Below are 23415 nucleotides of genomic sequence, written 5' to 3'. Positions count from 1 at the left end.
ATTCTTGCCACACTGAAGAGACTGGAGGACATAATCCATAAAGAGGCTATTAGAACAAGCTAGATAAAGTATGAGGAGAGCCTGCCTAACAGTGGGGAGTGGGAGTGGCAAAGAGGCGATGGATTTAAGAAGCCCTGTGAAGGCAACAATCTGTCTCAGTAAAGAAAGCTGAGTCAAGGGAGAAAGAAGCTGAGGGACAGTCTGAGATTTCTGATGGGATGACTAATGGACAGCGAATGCATGTAAAGAAAGCATTTTGTAACTTACACATTCATAATAAAACTAATCAGTTTAGCACATGGCACAATATAAGGGCAAGTTAAAGAAACAACTGAAACGTGTTTATTACAGATGCTAGAGAAACTGATGTTATTACCACGAGCTACTGGAGAGAAGCTTTCCATTTCAAACAGCTTCCCTTAGTTCTCAGTAGACATTCATGAAATGTTTCCTGAATAAGGGAAATTGTATATTTATTTGTTTGGCTATAAGCATGCAAAGTGTTAAGTTGATGACAATCTATGGCTTCATCGACATTTTAAATTTATCTAGCAAGCAGATCCAAGTAATTATAAGGACAAACTTTTATCATTTACATAGAAAATCTGAATTGCCAGTAAGTGGATTTTTGCTACACCCAAAGCACGTTATGGCCAGCTACCTTTTTCAAATGTACACATTTAAGTCCTTAGGAAGAATTTTTTTAAATGCTTATATCCTAAATAAATGTGAAAGCCAACTCTACTATAGAATCCAGAATCTCAAAAATACAATAAAAAAGAAGACTAATTACAGTCAGGTTTAGATCTACCTCAAAAATACAAAAGATATAGATGCAAGTAAATCAAAGAAGGCACAATTTTAACCAAGAAGCTATATTTCTTCAGAACTATTTTAGCTTCTTGGACAGTTTTATTAAAAAATTGTTTTATACTACTTGTAAAGCAACATCTGTTCCTAAAGACACTTTTATAGAACAGGTCTTAATGAAATTATTTTTCAGTGAGGATTAGTTTAGATTTCACTGTAAGAAAGGATAAAATGATGCACTAAGGAAGTTTTATGAAGTTATCTTCCCCTGGCTATACCCGTCCCTCACCCCCCCATCTCTACCTCTGGTTGAAAGCTGTAAACATTTTAGGGCTGTGTGACAGTCCCAGAACAAAACGGAACATATAATAATATATTTTCAAACAGAAAAAAAAAAACTAAAAAAACCCATGAGGTCTTAATTTCTAAAGTATGCCTTCTGCCCAGAACGCACCCTTGACAGTGCCTCGAATGTGTTGCAAATCACTTAAGACCAATTATTCACATTTAGATGAATCTGAAGGCTCATCAGAAGAGTGTTAGTCAACTATTTCACGTGAAGGCCAATTACATGTTTTCTGTATCATTCCCTGACTACCCACTAAAATTTTGCTGATATTAGCCTATCCAAAATGTCTTTCTGGGACTTAGGTACCAACAGTGTCTATTAAAAAATTCATCTATGGTTTCTGTCAGATTTAAGTTAAATGCACAACAGGGGGAAAAATAGCTGCCAGAAAACAGCAGATTCAGTAGATATAGAAACAAAGAGCATGTATCTGTGTATTGCTCTCAGAGTCTTGCAACCAGAACCTGAGTTATCTGATAACAGCTTCATAACTGAAGGCTGCTCCAATATCCCTTTAGAGAAGTTGCACAATAGCTCCAGTTTAAAAGAGAATGCCATTTTACATATGAAGCTGGCATAGGGGGCCAGGACCTTCTATTCCTCTGCCCTGCCTCGCCTCCTCCTCTTTGCCGAGTCCTTTGTAGGATGCACGGAATTTGCATTTTTAGGCTAAGGGAGCTGAAGCATCTACCCAAACAGGAATAAATGGATTTTACCCTAAAACTGAAAAGCCCACGGAACAATTAAGAAAGGGATGCAAGGGGGAAATTATTGCTTTTTTTCCTCTTCTGTTGATATTAATATCGTACATCACCATGGGTTGGAATAATTTTAAAACCTACAGATCTGTAAAAATTTAAGTGTATAGCATTGAAAAAAACCAGGAAGATGACTGTCAAAAGCTAGTAAAATAGGCAGAAGAAATAAGAAACAGGATAAAGGGACACAATTTACCATTTGAATTTTGATATTCTTTTATCATTCTTATGTGAGCCTACGTTTTTACATTATAACATCTGTTAACAGTAATTTTTTTTTTAATGACGATAGTTTTTTCTTTCTTCTTTTTACATACTTTGGTCAGTTTTATTTTTGACAATCAAAAATCATTATTTGTGTACTAAAAACAATTCATAAATTTTAACGGATCAAATAAAGTATCAGTATTCTTGTATATACTGATATATATTATATATATTACATAATATTATATATACTATAGATAATACTATTGTAGTAGATATATTATATATACTAGTACATATAATAAACACTTTATTTTTGCACCTTTCTTGTTTTCTACTTTTTCCTAAGACCCAATGACTCAAATCCTTAAACATAATGCAAATAAGGAAAAATACTGAAAGAGCTTGTCTTTGCAACTGCTTGTTTTATAGCTGAGAATGTTTTATGGATACATTTGTGCAGATGAGATGAAAATATTCTCTTTGAGTTTAACCTAATAAAATTACCTTAGAACTAGGACAGTAAAGGAAGATTCTCAAATTAGTTAAGTCAACTTTCATGCAACCAAAAAATACTTACTGAGTACCTTATGTGTCAGACAATCTTGTAATTTCTGGAATAAATACTTTCATATTGTAATTTATTTGTATGAAATAAATGGGGAGAAAACTCTATATCTTTGAATTTCTAACCCCCTGGGAAATTGACTAGGCTTCAATTTCAATATAAATTAAACTAGTATATAATATTTGATATTTGACAAAAGCACAAAAAGTTTACTAACTGGAAGTTATAAAAAGTTATAGCTTATGGCATTTGTAAGTCATTATAATTCTTGATTCAAATTAGAACAGCTCAAGACATCATGCATCTTTTTGTTATGATTTGATCTGTTCATTTCTTCACGTGATGGTCTAATATTTTCTTAGAAAAGGAACAACAGATCTAGGTTCTTCTTATTTCTCTCCCTTTACTTCCTTCCCAAATTTGAACTAGTTATTTTTCTCCAATCACTGACTTCACATATTCTTTGTCCCACTATCCTACCCTTTATGACACCTTCAGCAAATCCTGTAGTTTCCCAGTCACCTTCTGTTATTAAAAGTTCTATCTAACCTAATTTAAATCTCTAGTCTCATGACTGCTTAACTCACTCTTTCTCAATGCCAGCCAGACTTGGGACCTGGGACGACCTGGTTTGGGAAGCAAAGGGGTTTTGCCAACATGGGTATATTTTAAAATTCAGTGTCATATTAAGAACAGAGGAGTAATAGTGTTGATAATAAAAACCAAAATTCACAGATCATATCTTATGTACCAGATACTTTGCTAGAAGCATTATGTTTATACCTCTACTCTTTACATCATCTCCGAGGCACAGACATGGTTAATAACATGCCCAAGGTCACCCAGCTAGTTGGCAGCTGAGTTAGGATTTGAATTTGAGTATTTATGGCTCTAAAGCTTGTGGTTTTTTTTTTTTACCATATACCTCTTTTCTCTAAGTGGCCATTTTGTGTACCTTTTACCATAAGATACAGTCCAAAGGGGCAGAATAACATATTCATGTAATAAAGGAGTAAAAAGAGAATATAAGTGGCTTATGAAATAAACTACCACTTTTTTTTTTTAATTATTAGCACCTTTAATTATTATTTATTTATTTATTTATTTTAGCTGTGTTGGGTCTTCGTTTCTGTGCGAGGGCTTCGTCTAGTTGCGGCAAGTGAGGGCCACTCTTCATCGCGGTGCGCGGGCCTCTCACTATCGCGGCCTCTCTTGTTGCGGAGCACAGGCTCCAGACGCGCAGGCTCAGTAGTTGTGGCTCACGGGCCCAGTTGCTCCGCGGCATGTGGGATCTTCCCAGACCAGGGCTCGAAGCCGTGTCCCCTGCATTGGCAGGCAGATTCTCAACCACTGCGCCACCAGGGAAGCCCAAACTACCACTTTTTAATAATAATCGAAATTCTGTAAGGGCATAGAGATCAATATATAATAGCACAATTTTAAAATGTCCGTCTGCTAGAGTTATTTTGGTTTTTAAGAGCAGCAGTAACCTGGAAAACAAAATGTGGGTTCTTCAAGTTTCTCTGGCACTTTCTCAAAACTGAATCTATTAAAAAATACTGAATTCTAAAATAATTAAACACAGCATTTTTCCCCCAGCTTGACTTGTCAATCCTATTAGACCAAAGTCTAATTAAGAGCAGAAAAGTGGCTATTTTATCTGCCAAATGAAAATAATTTAGTGCAAGTTAATAAGGGTTGGCTTATTACTGATTGGCCATTTGATTCCAGCTTGTTATAATAGTAGAAATTGCTTTCAAAAGATATACTCATTTTGCCAGTCATTTATAAGCATGGAACAAAGAAAGAATCCTTTGTTGTGCCTATTTTGGGATTGAAAATAGGATGAAGATACAGTAGAGTACAAAGCTAAACACACCCTTAGAAATCACAACTCTATCTAAGGTGAAGGAAGAAGAAAGATAATAAAGTGATTCTCATATTTCATGAGTGTGTTATTTTACCACAAAGTCATTCAATTAACAAAATCAAATATGAGAATGATTTAAAAGTAGAACTTGCCAAAAAAAAGGTACTTTAAAACAAGCATTTATTGCTTACTAGTAGAATGTATATACCTGCCAAATTACACATGCCACTTTAAAACTGCCTCACATGAGCAAAAGAGTAAAAACTAATTATCATAAAAACTGTATTTGTGCAGTTTTTATTTATATTACACTGCAATGATTTCTAATTAGTATGCTTCATAAAATAACGTTAATAAGACTGACCCTAAAACTTACTCTCAATTACCTGACTTTCTCACTGAGCACTCTATTTTGTAACTTTCTTAAAATATGTCCTAGATTCTCTAGGATAGCATATGAATAGACAGTGGAAAATGCCATGGGCATAAAGAACTTTTTCATTTACTTACAAAGGCGAGCTGGGAAGTAGATATTCCCCAGGACAGCTTTCTGATGACACTGCAGCCCTGCCAACTCCATGACTGTAACCTCACAAGAGACTTTGGGCCAGAAAACAGCCAGCTATGTTGCTTCTGAATTCTTGACCCACAAAGACTGTAAGATAATAAATGTTTGTTGTTTTTAACTGGTAAGATTTGGGGTTTTTAAAAATAAATTTATTTATTTTATTTATTTATTTTTGGCTGTGTTGGGTCTTTATTGCTGCGCATGAGCTTTCTCTAGTTGCGGCAAGCAGAGGCTACTCTTCGTTGTGGTGCACGTGCTTCTCATTGCGGTGGCTTCTCTTGTTGCGGAGCACGGGTTCTAGGCACGTGGGCTTCAGTAGTTGTGGTGCGTGGGCTTCAGCAGTTGTGGCACACGGGCTTACTTGTTCTGCGGCATGTGGGATCTTCCCAGACACAGGGCTCGAACCCGTGTCCCCTGCATTGGCAGGCAGATTCTCAACCACTGCGCCACCAGGGAAGTTCCTAGATTTGGGGTTTTTTACATAACAAGAGAAAACTAATACAGATTTTGGTGCCTGGAGGTGGAGTGCTGCCATGAAAAGCAAACTCAAATGTGGAGGCAGCACTGAGACCATGCAGTGAGCTTTTAGGAGTGTGCTAGTAAGAGCCTAGAGTGCCTTAAAAAAACTGTCTCGTGGTCTTTGATAGGACTGTAGGGGAGGATTTGCAGCAAAGTGAAGTAAATGTTACTGGAAATTGGAGAAAAGGAGATCCTTGTTACGTAGTGGCAGTAAAGTGTAGCAACCCTGTTACCTTCAGTAGCTTGGAAGTAAATGAATTATCTAATAAACTGAGTGGTCTAGTAAAAGGCATGCCCAAGCAAAGTGTTAAAGTTGCTTTCTGGTTTCTTATTCCTGCTTAGAGTAAATTGCAAAAGTATAAATATGAACTAAAGGAAGGACTGTTAAAAGGAGATGGGAATTGATAGTTTTGAGAATTCTTACCATTTCCTGCTTGCTGGAATCAGGCAAAGAAAACTACTCAGCTGCAGCCATGTACTAACTTGCATGAAAAATGAAGGATGACTCAGAGCCCGAAAGTGGAGCTGAGAGCTATGAAGACTCATTCCCAGACCTTGAGACCTAATCAAGGAACTTTGGAATTGCTATGGACCAGCAATTCCTTTATGTCTCCCATTTCCCCCATTTTTTGAACAGGAATGTCTATATCAGTTACCTAATACCTGTGATACTATTGTATTTTGGATGTGTGGGGAGCAGATAACTTGCCTCTTTAGTTTCATAGATCTACATATTAAGAGGAACTGTACTCAAGAAGCTTTGTTTAAGATCCATAGTGGAGGAGATTCATCCATACCTAGACTTGATTTAGATGATGAGATTCTGGATTTAGAGCTGATGCTTTGAAGCACTTGGGGGGCCTTGGGAAAAATGAGTGTATTTTGCTTGTGGGCGCAATGTGAATAAACTTACATCCAGAAAGTGGACTGTGGTGGTTACACACATTTCTTGATACTCCTCCCTTCAAGATGTGGAGTGTATTATACCTCCCCTTGGGCGTGGGCTGAATTTACTAATTCACTTCTAATGGGTAGAATATGGCAGAACTGATGCTATGCTACTCTTAAATTAGGTCACAAAAGACCATAGCTTCTGGTTTGGGTGCATCTCCCTCTCTCTCTCTCTCTCTCTCTCTCTCACTCTCTCTCACTCTCTCTCTCTCTATATATATAGATCTATATATATATATATAGATATATAGATAAATAGATATATATAGATATATATATATATATCTTTCAGATCACTTGCTCTGGGGGAAGTCAGCTGCCACGTCATGAAGTCACTTAGGCAAACTGTAGTGAAGCCCATTGGTAAGGAAGTGAAGTGCTTGGTCATCAGTCAGTGCCAACAACCATGTGAGTGACATTGGAAGCAAAATCTCCCCGGTTGAGCCTTCAGGTGAGACTGCAGCTTTGGCCAACAGCTTGGCTGCAATCTCAAGAGTCCCCAAACCAGAATCAGGCAGCTAAAATGCTGCCAGATTCCTGACCTACAGAAACAGTGAGAAGATAATGCTTGTAGTTTTAAGCTGCTACCTTTTGGAGAAATTTGTTGTTTAATAATAATAATAACACTAAAACAATACACTGTTCTTAGAAGGTGGAGACAGTATATTCAGGGATTTCTGAGTCAAGACTATATAAAGTTTTAGAGCTTCCACTTATTCCTCTCAGAAGGCTCACTCTTGGAACACTGTCTTTGGGAGTCTCCTGATCTGCTACATAAGAAATGTGACTGCCCTAAAACTGTCACTGTAAAGATGCCTGTTTATCAGTCCTAGCTGAGCCCAGCCACACAACCACCCCAGCTAAAGCACCAGATATGGGAGTGAAGTGGTCTTAGGTCCTCCAGATCAGCCCATCTTCCAGCCAAATATCACTACATAATCTTAGTTAACCCAATAGAAAGAGAACATTCACTCTTCAGGCCTTGCCTGAATTCTTAGCCCAACAAAGTCATGACATATAATAAAATGGTTGCTGTGGTAAGCCACTAAGTTTGGAGGACTTATTATATAACTACCTCTATAGTTACCATTTCTATTCTAGGATAAGCATTCGGTTACACAGTGACACATAATCAGAAAAGCCACCATTTCCATACCAGAAGAGTTCCAAACACTTTGCTGAGCTCCTAGACCCTTGGAAGCCCACTTTTCTTTTTTAATTAGGAGTAAGCATCCCACCATTCAGTTTTCCAAATATGTAATACTTACTACAACTAATTGGGTTACACCACAGTTACAAATAGCCATGACAACGAAGTAAGCCTTTTAAATAAATCTAATATGTTCATGCATTTACCCAACAAACAATTACTAGCCTCAGACCAATTATAGTGTTGAAAAGAAAATAATTGTTACATAACCATTACTTGTGCTAGGTGTTGTATACAACTACAAGAATCTAACATGATTTAAAAAGAGGGGAAAGTGCTACTTACTATATGGTAAATCCTATCAATTAAGATAAGCACTCAGTGAAGGAACCAAAGAGAGGAGCTGAAAGGATTTAGTAGAATAGAGAGTGTTTTCATTCCACAGTTACTGGTGGTAAGGAGACCACTCTCCTAGTATTATCACAGTAAATACACGATGCCCAGGGCACTGCAGGCACTCAATACATCTGAATGAATTTTGAATGGATGCATATAGCACATGCTAGTAGAATTCAGTGACTAAGTGTATTGTCTTGATTCTTGTTTACAGGCTAACTCTAAAGTTAGATAAAGGGGTTTTTTTACACAATCCGGGCTACCTCATCTTGTGGTTTGGTGGTAAAGCCACAGCTAATAGTAAACTGTTCTTTTGCAATTCCTGTAGCTCCATTAGGAATCTTGCTGAAAGAAATGGCTGGTAAAGGATAAGGCTCCAGTGTTCCTGGATTTTCTGACCATACGCCATTAATCTTACAACTATTCAATCGGTGATCGATAGTTCTCTTTCTTGGTAACTTCTAAGATGATTAGGATTTATGTAAAGGTAGGACATTCTGTAAGGAATAATGGTGTAAACATAGATCCAACGAGAGGAACACACAGTGAACATTTTGGGAATAAGGAGGCTTTAGGTACAATGCATTTCAAATAGCCTTTTTGTGAACCATTGGCAAGCTGTGCCATCAAGTTAGTGTGACATAACCAGTCTTTTAAATGAAATATTGAAATAGAATAAAGTATCAAAGAGCATCACAGAAAATAGTAGGTCTCTTTTGAATAATATTTAAGTTGTGGGTGTATGATATATCTCTGTGTATACTGAATCCCAGTGAATAAGCTTGTCCTTCTCTGGGTCATGATCGAAGTAGTTTGAGAACCACTGTCCTAGGGGAACATCAGTAGAAGGTACTGGGGGATCTGGAATTATGGAACCAAAGCTTTTATTCTACTCTTTAATCAAAGCAAATCCTTCAGGACATATTCATGATTTAATTCATCCCTAAGCATTAAATTCTCAAGAATTCTGATATCAGTACATTTTATATGGCCTAATTTTATTAAGAATCACAAAATACAGGTTTCTTTATTTTAGTGGATATAAGATCTATAACATAAAGCTATACTATAACTTTCCCATTTTTTCAATTTTACATCTTCTCCCTAAAGCCCTGTGCTACTATAAAAGATATAATATGATTTGAAACAAACATCACTCCAGGGCTTCCTCATCTTCATCACTTGTTGGTTTTTGACCTTGACACTTATTCAGTTAGAAGTGACTCGTCCATCATGCACTCCTTTGCTAAAGTCAGCCTTTTCACACCAAGGAGAAGGCTATTCAGTTAGTAAAGATTTTTCAATGAACCCAGGGCCAAAAAAAAAATCTGACAATGTTAGAGCTTATAAACTAGTGATTGGGGGAGGGGTCCATTTCCCAGACGCTATCATACCCCCAGTGTTGTGACACTCAGTGAATTGATGTTATCAGGAGGGTCCACAAATAATCTGTAAGCAAATAAATTGCTTCAAAATGTCCCAGATTGTGAGGTTATTTAATCTGTTCCCTGACGTGTGTCTCAAGTACGTAAGGTGGCTCAAGCCCTTCCCAGTTATTGTGTCAATTCTCCCTTGGTCTCAGAATACAGGTGAGCAAAATGTTCACATCACATACTGGCCATACAGTAAGCTGGGAGAGAGCAGGACTTGTTAAGATTGTCAAGTACCATTCACAAATTTATGCCTGTGGAGTTGTTCCCCCTGGAAGGGAACCAAATAACTCATGCTTTTTGAAAATTGCTTATGACAGCTTTTCAGTCTGCTTTAGGCTGGCTCTCCGTGGTGATTTGTATTTTCATATACTGCTCATACATTAAAAAATTTACACCTGTCAGGTATTGACAGAGTGCCTCCATCCCTAACCATTTTCAGCGGGGGAATGCTTTGCTTCCAGACATTATCCAAATAAGTTTCTATCAAGAGTGAGGGTGACATAACAGGTGAAGTCATAAGAAATATGAAGCTTATAAGTATGGAATTTTAATAAGAAACCAAGTCTTTGGACTTTTTGAAGGGATGGAAGTTGCAATAGTCCTAGGACATTTGAAATTGTACATCCAGTTGTGGGCTGATAGTGGGGAGCAACCATAATTGTAGCTACAGTGTAGAACTTGCAAAGTTTGTTTTATTGTTCATGATGGAATCATATTTCCTCTCTGCATCTGTGACTTATGTTTAGCATTAGAAAAAATAAGACTGTCCATGGTATCTTCTTCTTTTGTTTTAAAATAAATGACAATAAATACTATTGCCAAGCTGTTTGTGTCAGTTATTTGGTTTTACTCGCTTCTGAAATTGCTTACACCACAGGGGCTTGTAAATTTTCACCGACTCTAGACCACTGTTATATTATTCTTATCAAACAACCTCCTGGGAGATAAGAGTATCCCAAGTATCAAAGGGATAATGACATGTTACTTAGCCCAATTAGAAGGATGTGTGTGGTCTGAGCCCCATGAATCGTCAGTTTGGAAATATGAAAAAAGCTTTTCCTTTTTTGGCTCAGAAATTCTTACCAATCCCCAGGTTACCAGCCAAAAATATCTATTTTTCTTAGAGAGTGTAGGGCATGATTCTTTGACAGAATGTACTTTTTATTTTTTAAATGCTGTAGGATCAATGTTATAATCTTGTCTGGCATCAAATAGGCACTATTGACTGACTGACTGACTGAATGAATGAATGAATCAATCAATCAATGTAAGATGCATAATGATGTTCTAAAGCAATCAGGTGTATGTTGCATGACAAGAACACTTATCAGGCAGGATTTTAGGTGCTTAGATATATCACATCACCTTTAGTCTTCCTGAAACTTTTGGAGTTGAGTGTTGCTATTACTTCTAGTATTATTATTTCCCTTTTCTAGGTGAGAAAATTGAGTTTGATGTATGATTCTAATCCGCTTTAGCAGTCCCTGTTCTCTTTACCTTTACTATAAACTATTTTAAGTGCTAAGGAAAAGCCCCTCAAGCCAAGAAATAAGGGTCAACTGTTGTAATAAACAGTAGCTAGGCTGAGCCGTCTTCAGAAGTAGCTAACTCCAAGAGCACAGGACAGAAAGGTCCCTCCAAGACTAATTTTACACAGTTAGAAAAATAATTTTAACAACTTAAAATTATCCAGAACTATTAAATTCTCTCTGAAGACAGTATTAATTTCACCTATATTGAATCAAAAAATAGGAAGTCTCCAAAAGAAAGTTTTTGGCAGTGTTAAATCCAGCCTTGTTAAAGGGAGAAAAAAACACTGTCAGGAGAAGGTTACTTCTGGGCTTAATAAAATTGTTTATTCTGGTGTGAGTGGCACAGGAAATGCTTACCATATCTTTCCACAGCTTGGAAAAAATATCCCTTAAAACTGTCGCTATGCTGAAACTGATATTAATAACTTAAAATTCTGATTCTTCCATCGACTTGAAACACTCTGTTTATTAAGGGACCCTACCAGGAGGTACTTTGAGGACCGGAAATTGAGTACCCCATTTCATAAAAAGGCATGCATCTCCAATACCCTTCAGAAAATAAAGTAACATCTTGGTGAATGTATCAGTCTTTTTTAAAACTGAGCTAGCATTAATCAGCTCAATATATTCTAGGCAAAATTAAAATCTATGAGGAGAAATTTACCTATAATACAACACAACAAATATTATAATACAAACATGTACAAAGTAATAGCAAACACTGATAAAAGAGTGGTTAATCTATGCAAAAAGAGAAAATTTTATAGAGCAGGGATTATTTGAGCTGATCTTGAAGGAAGAGAGGGAGTTTTCCCAGATCCTTTTGGGCTCCAAAGTTTTCTGGAATGTATCTTTGCTAATCATGAAAACTCAGTGTGACTTGGTGCTTATGAATGCATTCTGAACGGTCATAAATATTTCAGTTGGTGCTTTAATCATAAAATATAGAGTGTTTATTTCTATCAGCTAACTACTTTAAAATGCTCAGCATATTTTCAGAGCCCATTTTTCTGCCTTTTTCCCCTAGAGTGCCTCCACAGAACAGCTTTGCTGGAGTTATTGCCTTGGCAGAAGGGAGGAAAATTTCTGGAGTATCCACATGGCAAAAGCTGAATAAATAGTGTGCTTCAAATTTCCAAGCTGGGTGCCAAAAGTCCTCATTTGGTGCTCTAAAGAGCAGAAGGGCACAGAAGGTTCTGTTTGATTGGCCTCACACATCTGAGGGTCTGAAGGCATAATCAGGCGCCTGAGGAGTCATATTTGAGGCTCAATGCATTACACTCAATGAGTTACAAAATCACAACGTTAAAATGGAATTCACTTAGGTTGGACCTAAGTTAATATATTGTGCTCATTTACTTTCTTTCTGGGGGGAAACCCCAATGAGGAAAGATGAGAAGAAAAGGTCATGAATCACTTTTTTTTGTTTGTTTACAAAATGACAACCGATAAAACAAGAAGAGTTTCATTCAATGTCAGGATAAATGCATTTGTTAGCAAATGAACTGTGTACTTTTTAATATTCTTTAGTGTTTGCCTTTTCTTCACATGCTCTTGTGACATAAAGCTATAAATGAAGATATAAATTAAAAGGCCAGTTGTAGAAAAACATTGCTTGTATTAAAAAAAAAAAACAGTATATTTACACCTAAATTCCCCCATCTTTTGGGCCAGGCTTCCAAAAACCTGCCAAATAGTACAACAGAAAAAGTACACTTTTGAAAACTAAAGAGACTGCTGATACTCCCTATGTGAACTTTACCAAGTAATTTAAAGTCTCAGTATTCTCTTCTGTATAAGGGCTAAGCTTAATTTGCAAGGTAGGTCTCCAAAAAGAATCAAGATTTTGGTGAGAATATGGACTGGCCTTTAATAAATATTTGACAAATGAATGAAAGAACCTTCTGTTTCAGCAAAACTCAATGAGGTTCTCTTCCCTGAATTTGCAATTCCTTACTTCGGTTGCCCATTTGCTTGTGCCATTCTTTGGTTCAATGCATAGGAGATTAGAGCAGGGAGCATCTACCACTAACTAGCTGTGTGATGATAATCAAGTTGCGTAACTTCTCTAGGTCTTAAACTTTATCATTTGTAAACGATAGATAGCTATATTCAATGAGTGAGTACATGTAAAGCATTGGGAATTGTGCTTTGGACATTTGGTTTACTTAATTTTAAAACAGTATAAAAAAGTAAAGACCAGTATTCTGAAATTAGATTTAAAATAAATAAGAATCCAGCTATATATTGTTTAGAACATACACACTTAAAGACTCAATGATATAAGAAGTTTGACGGAAAAGGAAATAATAAAGAGATATGAGTGAAATAAAAACTGAAAGGGAACTGATACAACAGTATTGATTGCATACAAAATAGACTTTAAAGTAAAAGGTCATTAACAAAAAAGAGCAATTTGATTTATAAATTAAATGAACAGTGCAAGAGTAAAAGGTAACCATACTGATCATACGTGCACTTAACCACATCTCCTCCTGAGGCATAAAGGAAAATTTTAAGGGAATTGCAAGGAAGAATTAATAAATCCACAATCATACTGTAAGACCTTACCATACCATTCTAAGAAACTGAAAACAGACAGAGAAGTAGTGTGAATAATACAAAGTAGAATTACATAATTAACAAGCTTGAGCTACCATATGTGTGTGCATATTAGTGCATGTGTAAGTGTGTATGTGTGAATGTACACATGTATATATATGAATATGCATGTATATTATATACACATACACACATATTTATGCTCACATGTACACAAATGAGAAGGAAAAAGAAATAACTTTGTACCCCCAAATTATAGAAACATTCTTTTAAAACTTACTAAAAAAATCACAAGTGATTATAAGTACATTACGTTCATGATTAAGGAACTATCAATAAATATAGAAGAATCAACAGAGCATACAACATGTTTTTTAACAAAAATGTGATAAATTTGAATGGGTGAGGGCACAATTCATAAGTTTGAGACATGAAAAGCATACTTCTTAAAACTTCATGATGAAGAAATAATTATAAAAAATTATAAATATTTGCTTGTCATAGCAATGACAATTCTGCATATGAAAGCATGTGGTATGCAGGTAATGCAGTATATAAAAGGAAATATACAGTCTAAAAGGCATATAGAGAGAAAAGGGAAAAAGAAAGGAAAATTAATACGTGAATAAGTATTTAACTTATGAATCAAGGAAAACACCACTAAGTAAACCTGAAAGAAACAGAATTAGCAGAAAATAAAGAGTAGAAATTATTGAAACAGGAAACAAAGAAAGATTACAAGTATTCAATAAAAATAATATGAAGAGACTAGCAAAGAAGACAAACTGTTGACAATATTGGACTAGAAAAAAAGAAAAATATATAGAGAATGGTAGAAAGGAAGATGGGGACATTTCTATTTGCAATTAATAGAGTAGCTATTTTACAAACACCAGTTCAATATAGACACTGTAAATAGTGGACATATTCTTGAAGAAATGAAACTATGAATCACTTAGATTGGCTTAACAGCAAGTAGAAATGTTAACTAAGACTATAAAGATGAGAAAATCGAATCAGTAGGTAGGAAAAAACCCTCAAACATCACCAGCCCCAGTTTTACATGAGCATTTTTTTTTTTTTTTTTTTTTACCGAAGATGGTAATCTCCATCTCTAGCAAACTGGTGCAGAAAATAGATAAATAGTCTAGTACAACCTGATACCAAAAGCAAGCCTGGACATTGGGATTGACATATATACACTAATATGTATAAAATAGATAACTAATAAGAACCTGTTGTATAAAAAATAATAAATAAAATAAAATTCAAGAAAAAAAGCAAGCTTGGACATGAATAAGAAGTTATAGATTATGAACAAGTAGTGTCTACCCTTGAAATGCAAATTGTTTAACATTAGAATGATCTTTTAACATAATATCCACTATTAGCAAGTTAATATTGTAAAACTACATGTTAATTTCAACGGATAATAAAATTCTTTAAATAAAAATCAATGTTCATTTGTATTAAAAAATCTTTTAAAAAGAGGAAAAAAACATAAGTTCCTTAGCTGTGAGAATATATAGCACATATTCTTAGAATTAAAGTGTTGAAAGCTGAAAGACTTTTCTTTAAAATCAAGAATAAAAAAGGGATGTTTGTCATTACTTTTGTAATTGTAAAGTATTTAACACTGCACTAGAAGCCCTAGCCAGTGCAGTAAAAAAGAAAAATATATAAGAGGGAAAATAATTGGAAAGGGAGAAACAAAAATCTCATTATTTGCAGAAAGTATAATTGTATGAATGAAATATCCAAAAGAATCTATAAATTCACAGATTATTGAAAGATTTCAGCAAAATTCATTGTATATAAAATCTATTTATGAAAATTATGCAGTGACCTGTGTTTAAGTTCTGGTTTCCATAAGTACAAGCTACATTGGTCATGTGATTTCTGAGCATTTAACATAAACTCTTAGAACATGGATTCCTAACCTGAAATACCAAGATAATACAACTTCCTTTGAGGGTTGTGAAGATAAAATGAAGTCTTGTTTGTAATATCTAGAAACATTATTTTCCCTTCTCTACAAATTTCATATCATAGGCCATAATAAAGGTAGAGTCATTAGATTACTCAATATCCTTTTTATATGACACAATAATTATCTAACTACAAGAAAAGAATTGCAGAAAATTTTCTCATAACAGGAAGTGAATACAATAGGTGTAGTATTTTTTTAGCAAGAGACACTGATACTTGAAATCGGTTAGCTGGCTTTCTTTAAAGTCAAAATAGAAAGTTACCTGAGAGATTGCTTCTGTAATTCAATCTGGAGTAACCTCTCTCAGTTATATAAATATATGCCAGCTGGCTTCTATGTCCCAGAAAAACACCCAGGAAAAGGGGGCTCTACATTCTGGACAAGAGCAGCCCCTTGCCCTCAATTATATTGCCATCCACTGGAGAGAAGATGAGAAAATACAGAAGCACCTGGATGGAAAATGTAAAGAGCTCGCCTTCCTTTTTAAGGACTAATATTATTAAAATCTTTTGAATGGATTGAGATAATACAACTGAAATCTGCAGACAAGAAAGATGCCAAAAGCCTCTAAAGAAAACTTGCAGGTAAGGAAAGAAAGACGGCTGAACTGGGCCCTGTGCTCAACTTCAAGGTGGTCTTGCATTGAGTTCTTTGAATAATAATTATAACAGCTAGTAGCCTCTGTTCTAAGTGTGCAAGTGTATGTGTGTGGATATAACTCATTAGACCTCACCAAATACTTACCCTTGTACAACTCATTGAGGAAGGTACGATATTCTAGCTGTCTCATGTAGCATGAGTCTGAAGCCCTTTCTTATCCTGTCTCTGGGCACTGTTGGTGTGCTGGGGGGGATATGGTTGAGTTAGAAGCATAAACTGAGGAGTGGAAAGTGCTGGATGGAGTGGGACTATCTTTTCCAGGGAAGCCATTGTGTCCTGCACAGGGATATGGACCGACAAGAATGTAACCACAGCTGTGGACAGGAAGACAACAAACTGTGCAGGTCCTGTTTTCAACAGTGACACCTTGTGGCAGACAGAAGTAAAAGCAGTCAAATGGTGAGTGTTGATCTGACTCTTCAGATCTCCCTTCCTCCCTCACCTTCTTTTTAAAAGTAGGATTGGGCTTTTTGACATTTTTTTTTTTTTTTTCCAAGAGGAGAGAGAGAAAGTAGGAAACTGAGTGTCTTGTTTATTAGATCAGGAGGCAGTTTAAGTGCTTACAGTGACTATTAGAATATTATGTTAGAATATTAGAAACAGAGGGCACCTTACTTTTTCCCTGCACTGTGGTGTGTACAGGTTTCTTCTGTTGTCTTAGCAAGCACAAAGTCACTGCCAATTATGGTGAAACATTTCTCTCGATGGCTTGGTATCACTCATCCCTTCTGCCTCATGGACTTACTTTGGGATTTTTTTTCTTGTTTTTATTTGTTTTCAATACCTAAATAAGAGATTTTATGTTATGATCTAATTTATTGGGTTGGCCAAAAAGTTCGTTTGGGTTTCTCCATCACATCCTACAGAAAAACCCGAATGAACTTTTGGGCCAACACAATAGTTTGTAGGTTCCTCAAATCCTCTTGAAAACAGGCAAGACATATATTAAAAATAGTAAACTCTTCGGATTTTCCCACAGTGATAAGGAAAGGAAGACACATATTCACACATATTACATACACCCAAGCTATTTTATGTTAATAACAGCAAATTTTCATTTCTTTTGTGAAAGTGTTCATAAAAGATAAGTAGAAAGAGGAAAAGGCACTGGTGAGACACTGTGGAAGTTTACACAGGCTTGCGAGCAAATGTAGCATTTTTTACCAATAAATTCAAGATTCATATTGTAAGCAATGATGGACTTGAGTCTTCCTCATTTGAGACTCATGTGTACTCAGGGATGTAGGGGCAAAGTTGTATGTAGGAACATAGAGGTGATTTGTGTGTGTCTACGCTTCTGCCTTTTGTAATCTTGCTGAGCTGAATTTGCATGCCCTCTAACCTAGGGAGAAATGGAGCTCAAATAGCTCCACATAGGTCTAAATCACCTTTCCCAGCACCATTCACGCTCCACGTCAGCCCACCTTGACCTTACTGCATTCTGACCCACTCAGGCACATTTCAAATAATTCAGACTTATGCTAGAGCATTTTGAAAAGAAACATTTATTTCAAAAACAGTTCATAATTTCCTAATATCACAAAAGATATACATATATATATAGTAATAATTACAATGTAATCAAAAATTATAATAAGTACTAAGGTAATTTTCTTATGGTAGTAAATACTGAAAGGGCTTATTGTCTTGTGCAGATGTTTAGAATTAACCTTTCTTTGCCTATCCTTTCTTCTCTATCAAACTCAGTAATACCCATTTTATTGCTAGTCTTACTAAGGAAACGGGTTACCTTCAAAAGGAAATATTATCGTATATTCCATTAAACACCGCAAAACTTAAAATTTCACATAAAAATAGGTTATCGAATTACATGGTAAATATGTCACTTGTTCATTGTCCAGTACACAATATATTTACAGGAAAATTACCAGGAACTTCTCAACTGTATCAGATCTCAACCTTATATTTAGATGCAGTCATATATTACTGCTGATAATGTGATGTCAGTGAATAGATTGGAATTTTTCACTGTCCTTTATCAAGATAAATTGTTCTGTCAATAGCAAATGGCTGGCAAGTATTAACACTCTGCACACTATATGACTTTTCATTCCCTGCAAAAATTGTATTTAATGTTTTTGCACAAAATCTATGGCCATGACTATCCTTATTACCTATTTAACTACCTTTTAAAAGGAGGATTTATTTCAGCAAATTAGGACCTGGGTAACAAGATGGTATCATGCATCATAAACTTTAAGTCAATACAAGGCAGGACACTTGCAGTTTGAATGGGAAAATACCTTGCTCTCATCTCTTGGTCATCCAATAGTATTAGCAATCTGTGTTGGGAGCAGCTGCTCAGAGCAGAACTTTATCTTGGCCTCCTTCCATCTACACTGCCACGGTGTCCCACAGTAGCAATTTGCTCATTGGCCTATTACTTTCAATAGGTATTCCAGTAATTGGCTATTTCACACTTGTAAGGCTTGAACTGGCAGAGAGCAAAGGCCAGGCAACCAGCCTGTCAGGGTCTAGCAAGCTGGTCGTTCATCAATTATAATCAGTTTTACAAGAGTGAGTGAATCCTCAGAAACCTTGTTTGCTCTGATCAGTTTTGCTACTAGTATAATTTGACCACAAACTGAGCTGCCCTTATCTGAAGAATGAAAAAGTTGTCCTACAGTGACAAGCATGTTTGTTTATTCAGACCCCTGGAGAGACTGATTTGGGCTAAAAGGGGGAAGGGGAAGTTTTGATAATTCTGGGTTCCTTCTGTTTTTCTAACCACTTACCGTCTGTCACACAATACACTTTGCCAAAAAATAAACATTCAGAGGGCATCCACATAATTTATTTTTTAATGATAGATTATTCAAGAAGGCCTCATCAAGTTAAGAATTTAAGAGTTAAATTTCTCAAAGGTGAGGTTCACTCTGGCCAAAGAGGTTGGGAGTTTTTGCAATCATAGATTATTTTAGAAATATCTATTTAAATGCAATTTAAAAGTACACTGTAGTAGCAGAAATGATGTGTGCTTATGCATACTTAAGTTCTCAATGACCTGATTTAACATGATCTAGGATAAACTAGAAAAACGGTCTGCTAGAAACTTTGGGTCCATAACCGTAAATCAGCATGGGCCTCACTCACATTTAAAAATAGCAATTTTTCTCTTGTTAGCCATTCCCAATATCTTCTGCTATTTCTCATATCACTGAGCTCGAAAAGAACAGAAACATCTGGCACAGATCTAAGTTTTCAAGCAAAAAATATGGAAACGGAGACAAGAAGTAACACATTTAAAATCCTGATCAGTTTCAACTGCCCTCACAATTTCAGGGCCTAAGCATGAGGGTCATTGCTAATGTACGTAATTCACCCTAGGGGGCTAGAAAAACTTCATTTGTATAATTTAGAAAGAGGGTTCCATTTAAAAGTGCTTCTTAACATCACGGATTTATATTTTTTTCCCCCCCGCTGGCATCTCGTTTGCAAAAAGAATAAGCTAATGCCTACTTGGAAAGCATGCATACAAAATTTCTAATGGAAAAAACTGCTCTTTATTATGATGTCTATTTTTTGCCGTCGATCAGCACCTATGATTCCCATACAACAATCCGATGCTCTCTCTTCCCAAAGGCCCATTCGGTCTGTTGACCAGCTGGTGACAAGGTGATCTGTCATCAACAACTGCCTTGAGCACAAATAAAATATACAATCAAAAATTTGGCCTAGTTAGTAAAGATTTTCAAAAAATTCCAACTTAAAAAAAACATAAAGGGTAGGTGATTTAGAAAGCTGTTAGAGATGCTCAGAAATCAGTTCTAAATTTTGAAAAGACATGACTACAGCTTTTAATAAATCTACCTTCAAAGAGTTATGCACTCTTCCTAGTTGAATAAGTGAAGTGACACAGATGCATATCTAATTGTAATACATCACAGGATAATCTGTCAAGTCCCCAGTGCTCAGGCCCTGTCACCCCTCTTCATCCATTATTTATCCACAGCCTTCATTGCCAGCGAAATCTCTGTGAAGTATGTAGTATTTTCGCTACATACTTAGCAAAAACTTTTGGAAAGCATGTAGTGGATAATGATCGTTCAGCACTGTGTAAATTGTTTCTGAGGGGGAAAAAAACAAAACATTTAAAAAGCACCAGGATTATCCCAGACAAAATCATACATTTCATTTAGTCAGAGAATACAGTGGCTGTTCCATACTAACAAAGTTCATTTGGGTGAAACTGTAAGGCCCCAAATGCCTTTTCTTTGCTGTAGAGCAATCAAATCTCCATGATCTTCCTTGTATCATGACGGGGATTGGGGCGACCTCAAAAAATGCAAGCCTGAGCTTATAACAACATCACTTCAGTAGTAGGCAAGCAGATAAAGGGCCCAATGTAATCATTTTTTCTTTTTCCCTCTTTTTTTAAATTGCTAAGTTGATAAAGAAGTTGGAAGAATGAGGAGATGTACATTTTGACCACTTTCTTGGTGTGGAAAGCCTGCCTCTGGCAGTTACTGGAAACTTGTAGTCTTGCTTTTCTGCCAGCTTTTTCTACTGGCTCCTGTGCACATCCCTTAGTTGGGAACAGGGACTTGAGAAAGCTTCCCAAACAAATGTATCCTGGCTTTACAATCAGGATCACATGGTGCTGTTTTTTGTTTTTGTTTTTGTTTTTGTTTTTTTGTCTTTTTAAGGAATCACTGTCATAATTCACAATAATCGTATTTTTTTGAAACATGCTCTTAAACAATGAAGAGGAAAAGACATATTTTAAAGCACTTGAACAGTTCAGACAGATACTCTGATTTGGTCATGAAGGGGTGATAAGAACAAAAAGCTGCTTCAGGCATGTAGTAGTAGAAAATTAAGGTTCCTGTAAAGTAGGTGGCTCTATTCGTCTCCCAGTCCAATCACTAGCTTTATTGTTTGTCAATAAAATACCAGATAAAAGACTAGTCTCCAGAAAAGTCAGCTGTTGCCATTTGGACCTTGTGATACTTTATGTTCTCAGACTGTGGTGTGGCAGTTGCTGATAATACCTTTACATCACTAACAGGTGCCCTAAGGCCCAAACCTTACACACTTTCCTCTGGAAAGGAAGACCATAATAAAAGAACAGAACATACATACCATACACAAGGTAAGATTAGGCAAGTAGCTGTTTTATGGCTTTGTAACATTTGAACTAGAGTTCTGAAACGTGCTTTGTGATTAATAAAAGTCACAATTAACGTAGGAATATGACAGCTGGAAGCAGTTCTGGTTCTTGATGCAACAACTAAGCTGCTTCCCACAGCCTCACACAATTCCCCCTAAGCAGAGCCCAGCCTGTCCTGTAACAGCTGCTTCCCATCACTTCCCTGGACAGAAGGGCAGTGGATGACACGCCTTCGCTATGGAGACCCATGCATCTCCTTGACAATGTGCAGGAAATCCCACCATGTGGAAAAGACGAGTTTGCTTCTTTCCTTTGAAGATGTACGCTAAACTTACGGGATCATTAGGCAACCCTGAGAAAGAACAGATTTTCTTTCTTTTAAAACTTTACTTCCCCTAAAGAAAAAATAATTAAACTCCATCTTATGTGGCTGTTAGGATAGCAGCACTGAGGATATGAATTCAAGCTTGTCTCATTTGGTATGAGGTTCTCTTATTTGAAGAGCTAGTATTATTATTATCATTATCATTACTACTTTTATTATTATTTTCAATCAGAAGCTGCCCTCATGCTTAGAAATCCAGATTCTATTCTCTAAATCCAAATAAATTCTCCAAGATTGAGAAGACTAAAAAAATTGCAGGTGAAATAAAGTAATTTTTAAGTTTATTCTCACTTTGCAGGGGCTGGGGGGAGTCTTGGCTCTATTTATTGAGGCAGTACTAACAATTAATTTAGGAAGATGGTGCAACATGAAAATAAAACTTCTGATTGAATTTCAAGGACTCTTCTGTTTAACTAGCTTCAAGAGTCCTTTTTTGATCATAATAAAATTATTTGCCATATGGTTCAGATGCTTGTGATCCCCTCTCAATGAGAGGATTATGCATGAGGTAAAATGCCTACTGTAGCTGCAGCCAAGCACACAGCTGGCTCTGATAATGCCAACAAATGGCTTCATCTATCTCAATGTCACGTAGGAGCTGGTGCGATGTGAGTCAGCCCCGAATACAATTAAAATCTACATCATCTGTGAGAAAGGTGATGGAGGTTCTGACATCAGAGCTGAGCCAGATCCATCCTCTTCCCAGAGCAACAGAAGAAACGTGTTGCCCCTTCACCCTGTCACATTAATGATGCGCCCTGCACATCCCTTCCTCTGCACATTAAAGATACTAAATCAAGGAGCCTCTGATTTAAAAGTTTCACCTTTATCTGACATTCAGCAACAAGATATACAGTTTCCAAACTAAAGTTGTGTATTCCTTGCTTCCCTTCTTTTCCTGATGAGAAAATGCCATTTATGTCCACGAGTGAAATATAAATAGAAAAGTTTATGATCCATGTGGCCTCAAATTGTGGCAATATGCAGAAATTTCCTTGTTTTAGTTCCACAATGTTCAACCACACTAATAAAATCAGGTTTGAACATCCATTCGTTCCAGAGAGCCAAATTTTATTGCTAAAACATCCATAACTCATAACAAGCAAGCTCAGTACCAATTCACAGACAAGTCGCCTCTTTTGCATGTCTTGAGTAAAAATGAAAAGTGAAGTTTGTGCAGAAATTTTGCCATTTTGCTCTATTATATTAGAAGGAAACCTTGCCAATATATATGGAAACTATGCCATATTCATTAGCATGTCCAATGACTTTCCATTAAAAGTACATGGAATAACACCTAAATTTCAGAATGAGGTTACTTAAAGTGAATTTTATAATTTGTTCATTATTTATACAATTTTGTTATGTACCTTTTTCCCTACTGAGTGATTATTCTTAAAAGACAAAATTAATAAACCGGGGCTTCCCTGGTGGCGCAGTGGTTAAGAATCTGCCTGCCAATGCAGGGGATACGGGTTCAAGCCCTGGTCCAGGAAGATCCCACATGCTGCGGAGCAACTAAGCCTGTGAGCCATAACTACTGAGCCTGCGCTCTGGAGCCTGTGATCCACAACTA

At 36.3% G+C, this 23415-nt stretch overlaps 1 protein-coding gene and 1 long non-coding RNA gene across 2 annotated transcripts in view; both read right to left on the bottom strand.

The window, feature by feature from the left end:
- Nucleotides 1-23415, bottom strand: part of PDZRN4 (PDZ domain containing ring finger 4) — a 389260-nt gene that overhangs the window by 202891 nt on the left and 162954 nt on the right. The gene's annotated exons all lie outside the window — the stretch shown is intronic.
- The window catches only part of LOC309608881, a 28751-nt gene continuing 22504 nt past the window's right edge, over nt 17169-23415 (bottom strand). The window contains exon 2 of the long non-coding RNA XR_014233144.1: nt 17169-23379. This is a non-coding gene — a long non-coding RNA (uncharacterized lncRNA). The remainder of the gene's footprint in view (nt 23380-23415) is intronic.

Source organism: Balaenoptera borealis, assembly GCF_965194805.1.
Source record: "Balaenoptera borealis genome assembly, chromosome: 13".
NCBI lineage: Eukaryota > Metazoa > Chordata > Mammalia > Artiodactyla > Balaenopteridae > Balaenoptera > Balaenoptera borealis.
Note: the sequence above shows the minus strand (reverse complement) of the source record. Positions and strands in the feature narration are given on the sequence as shown.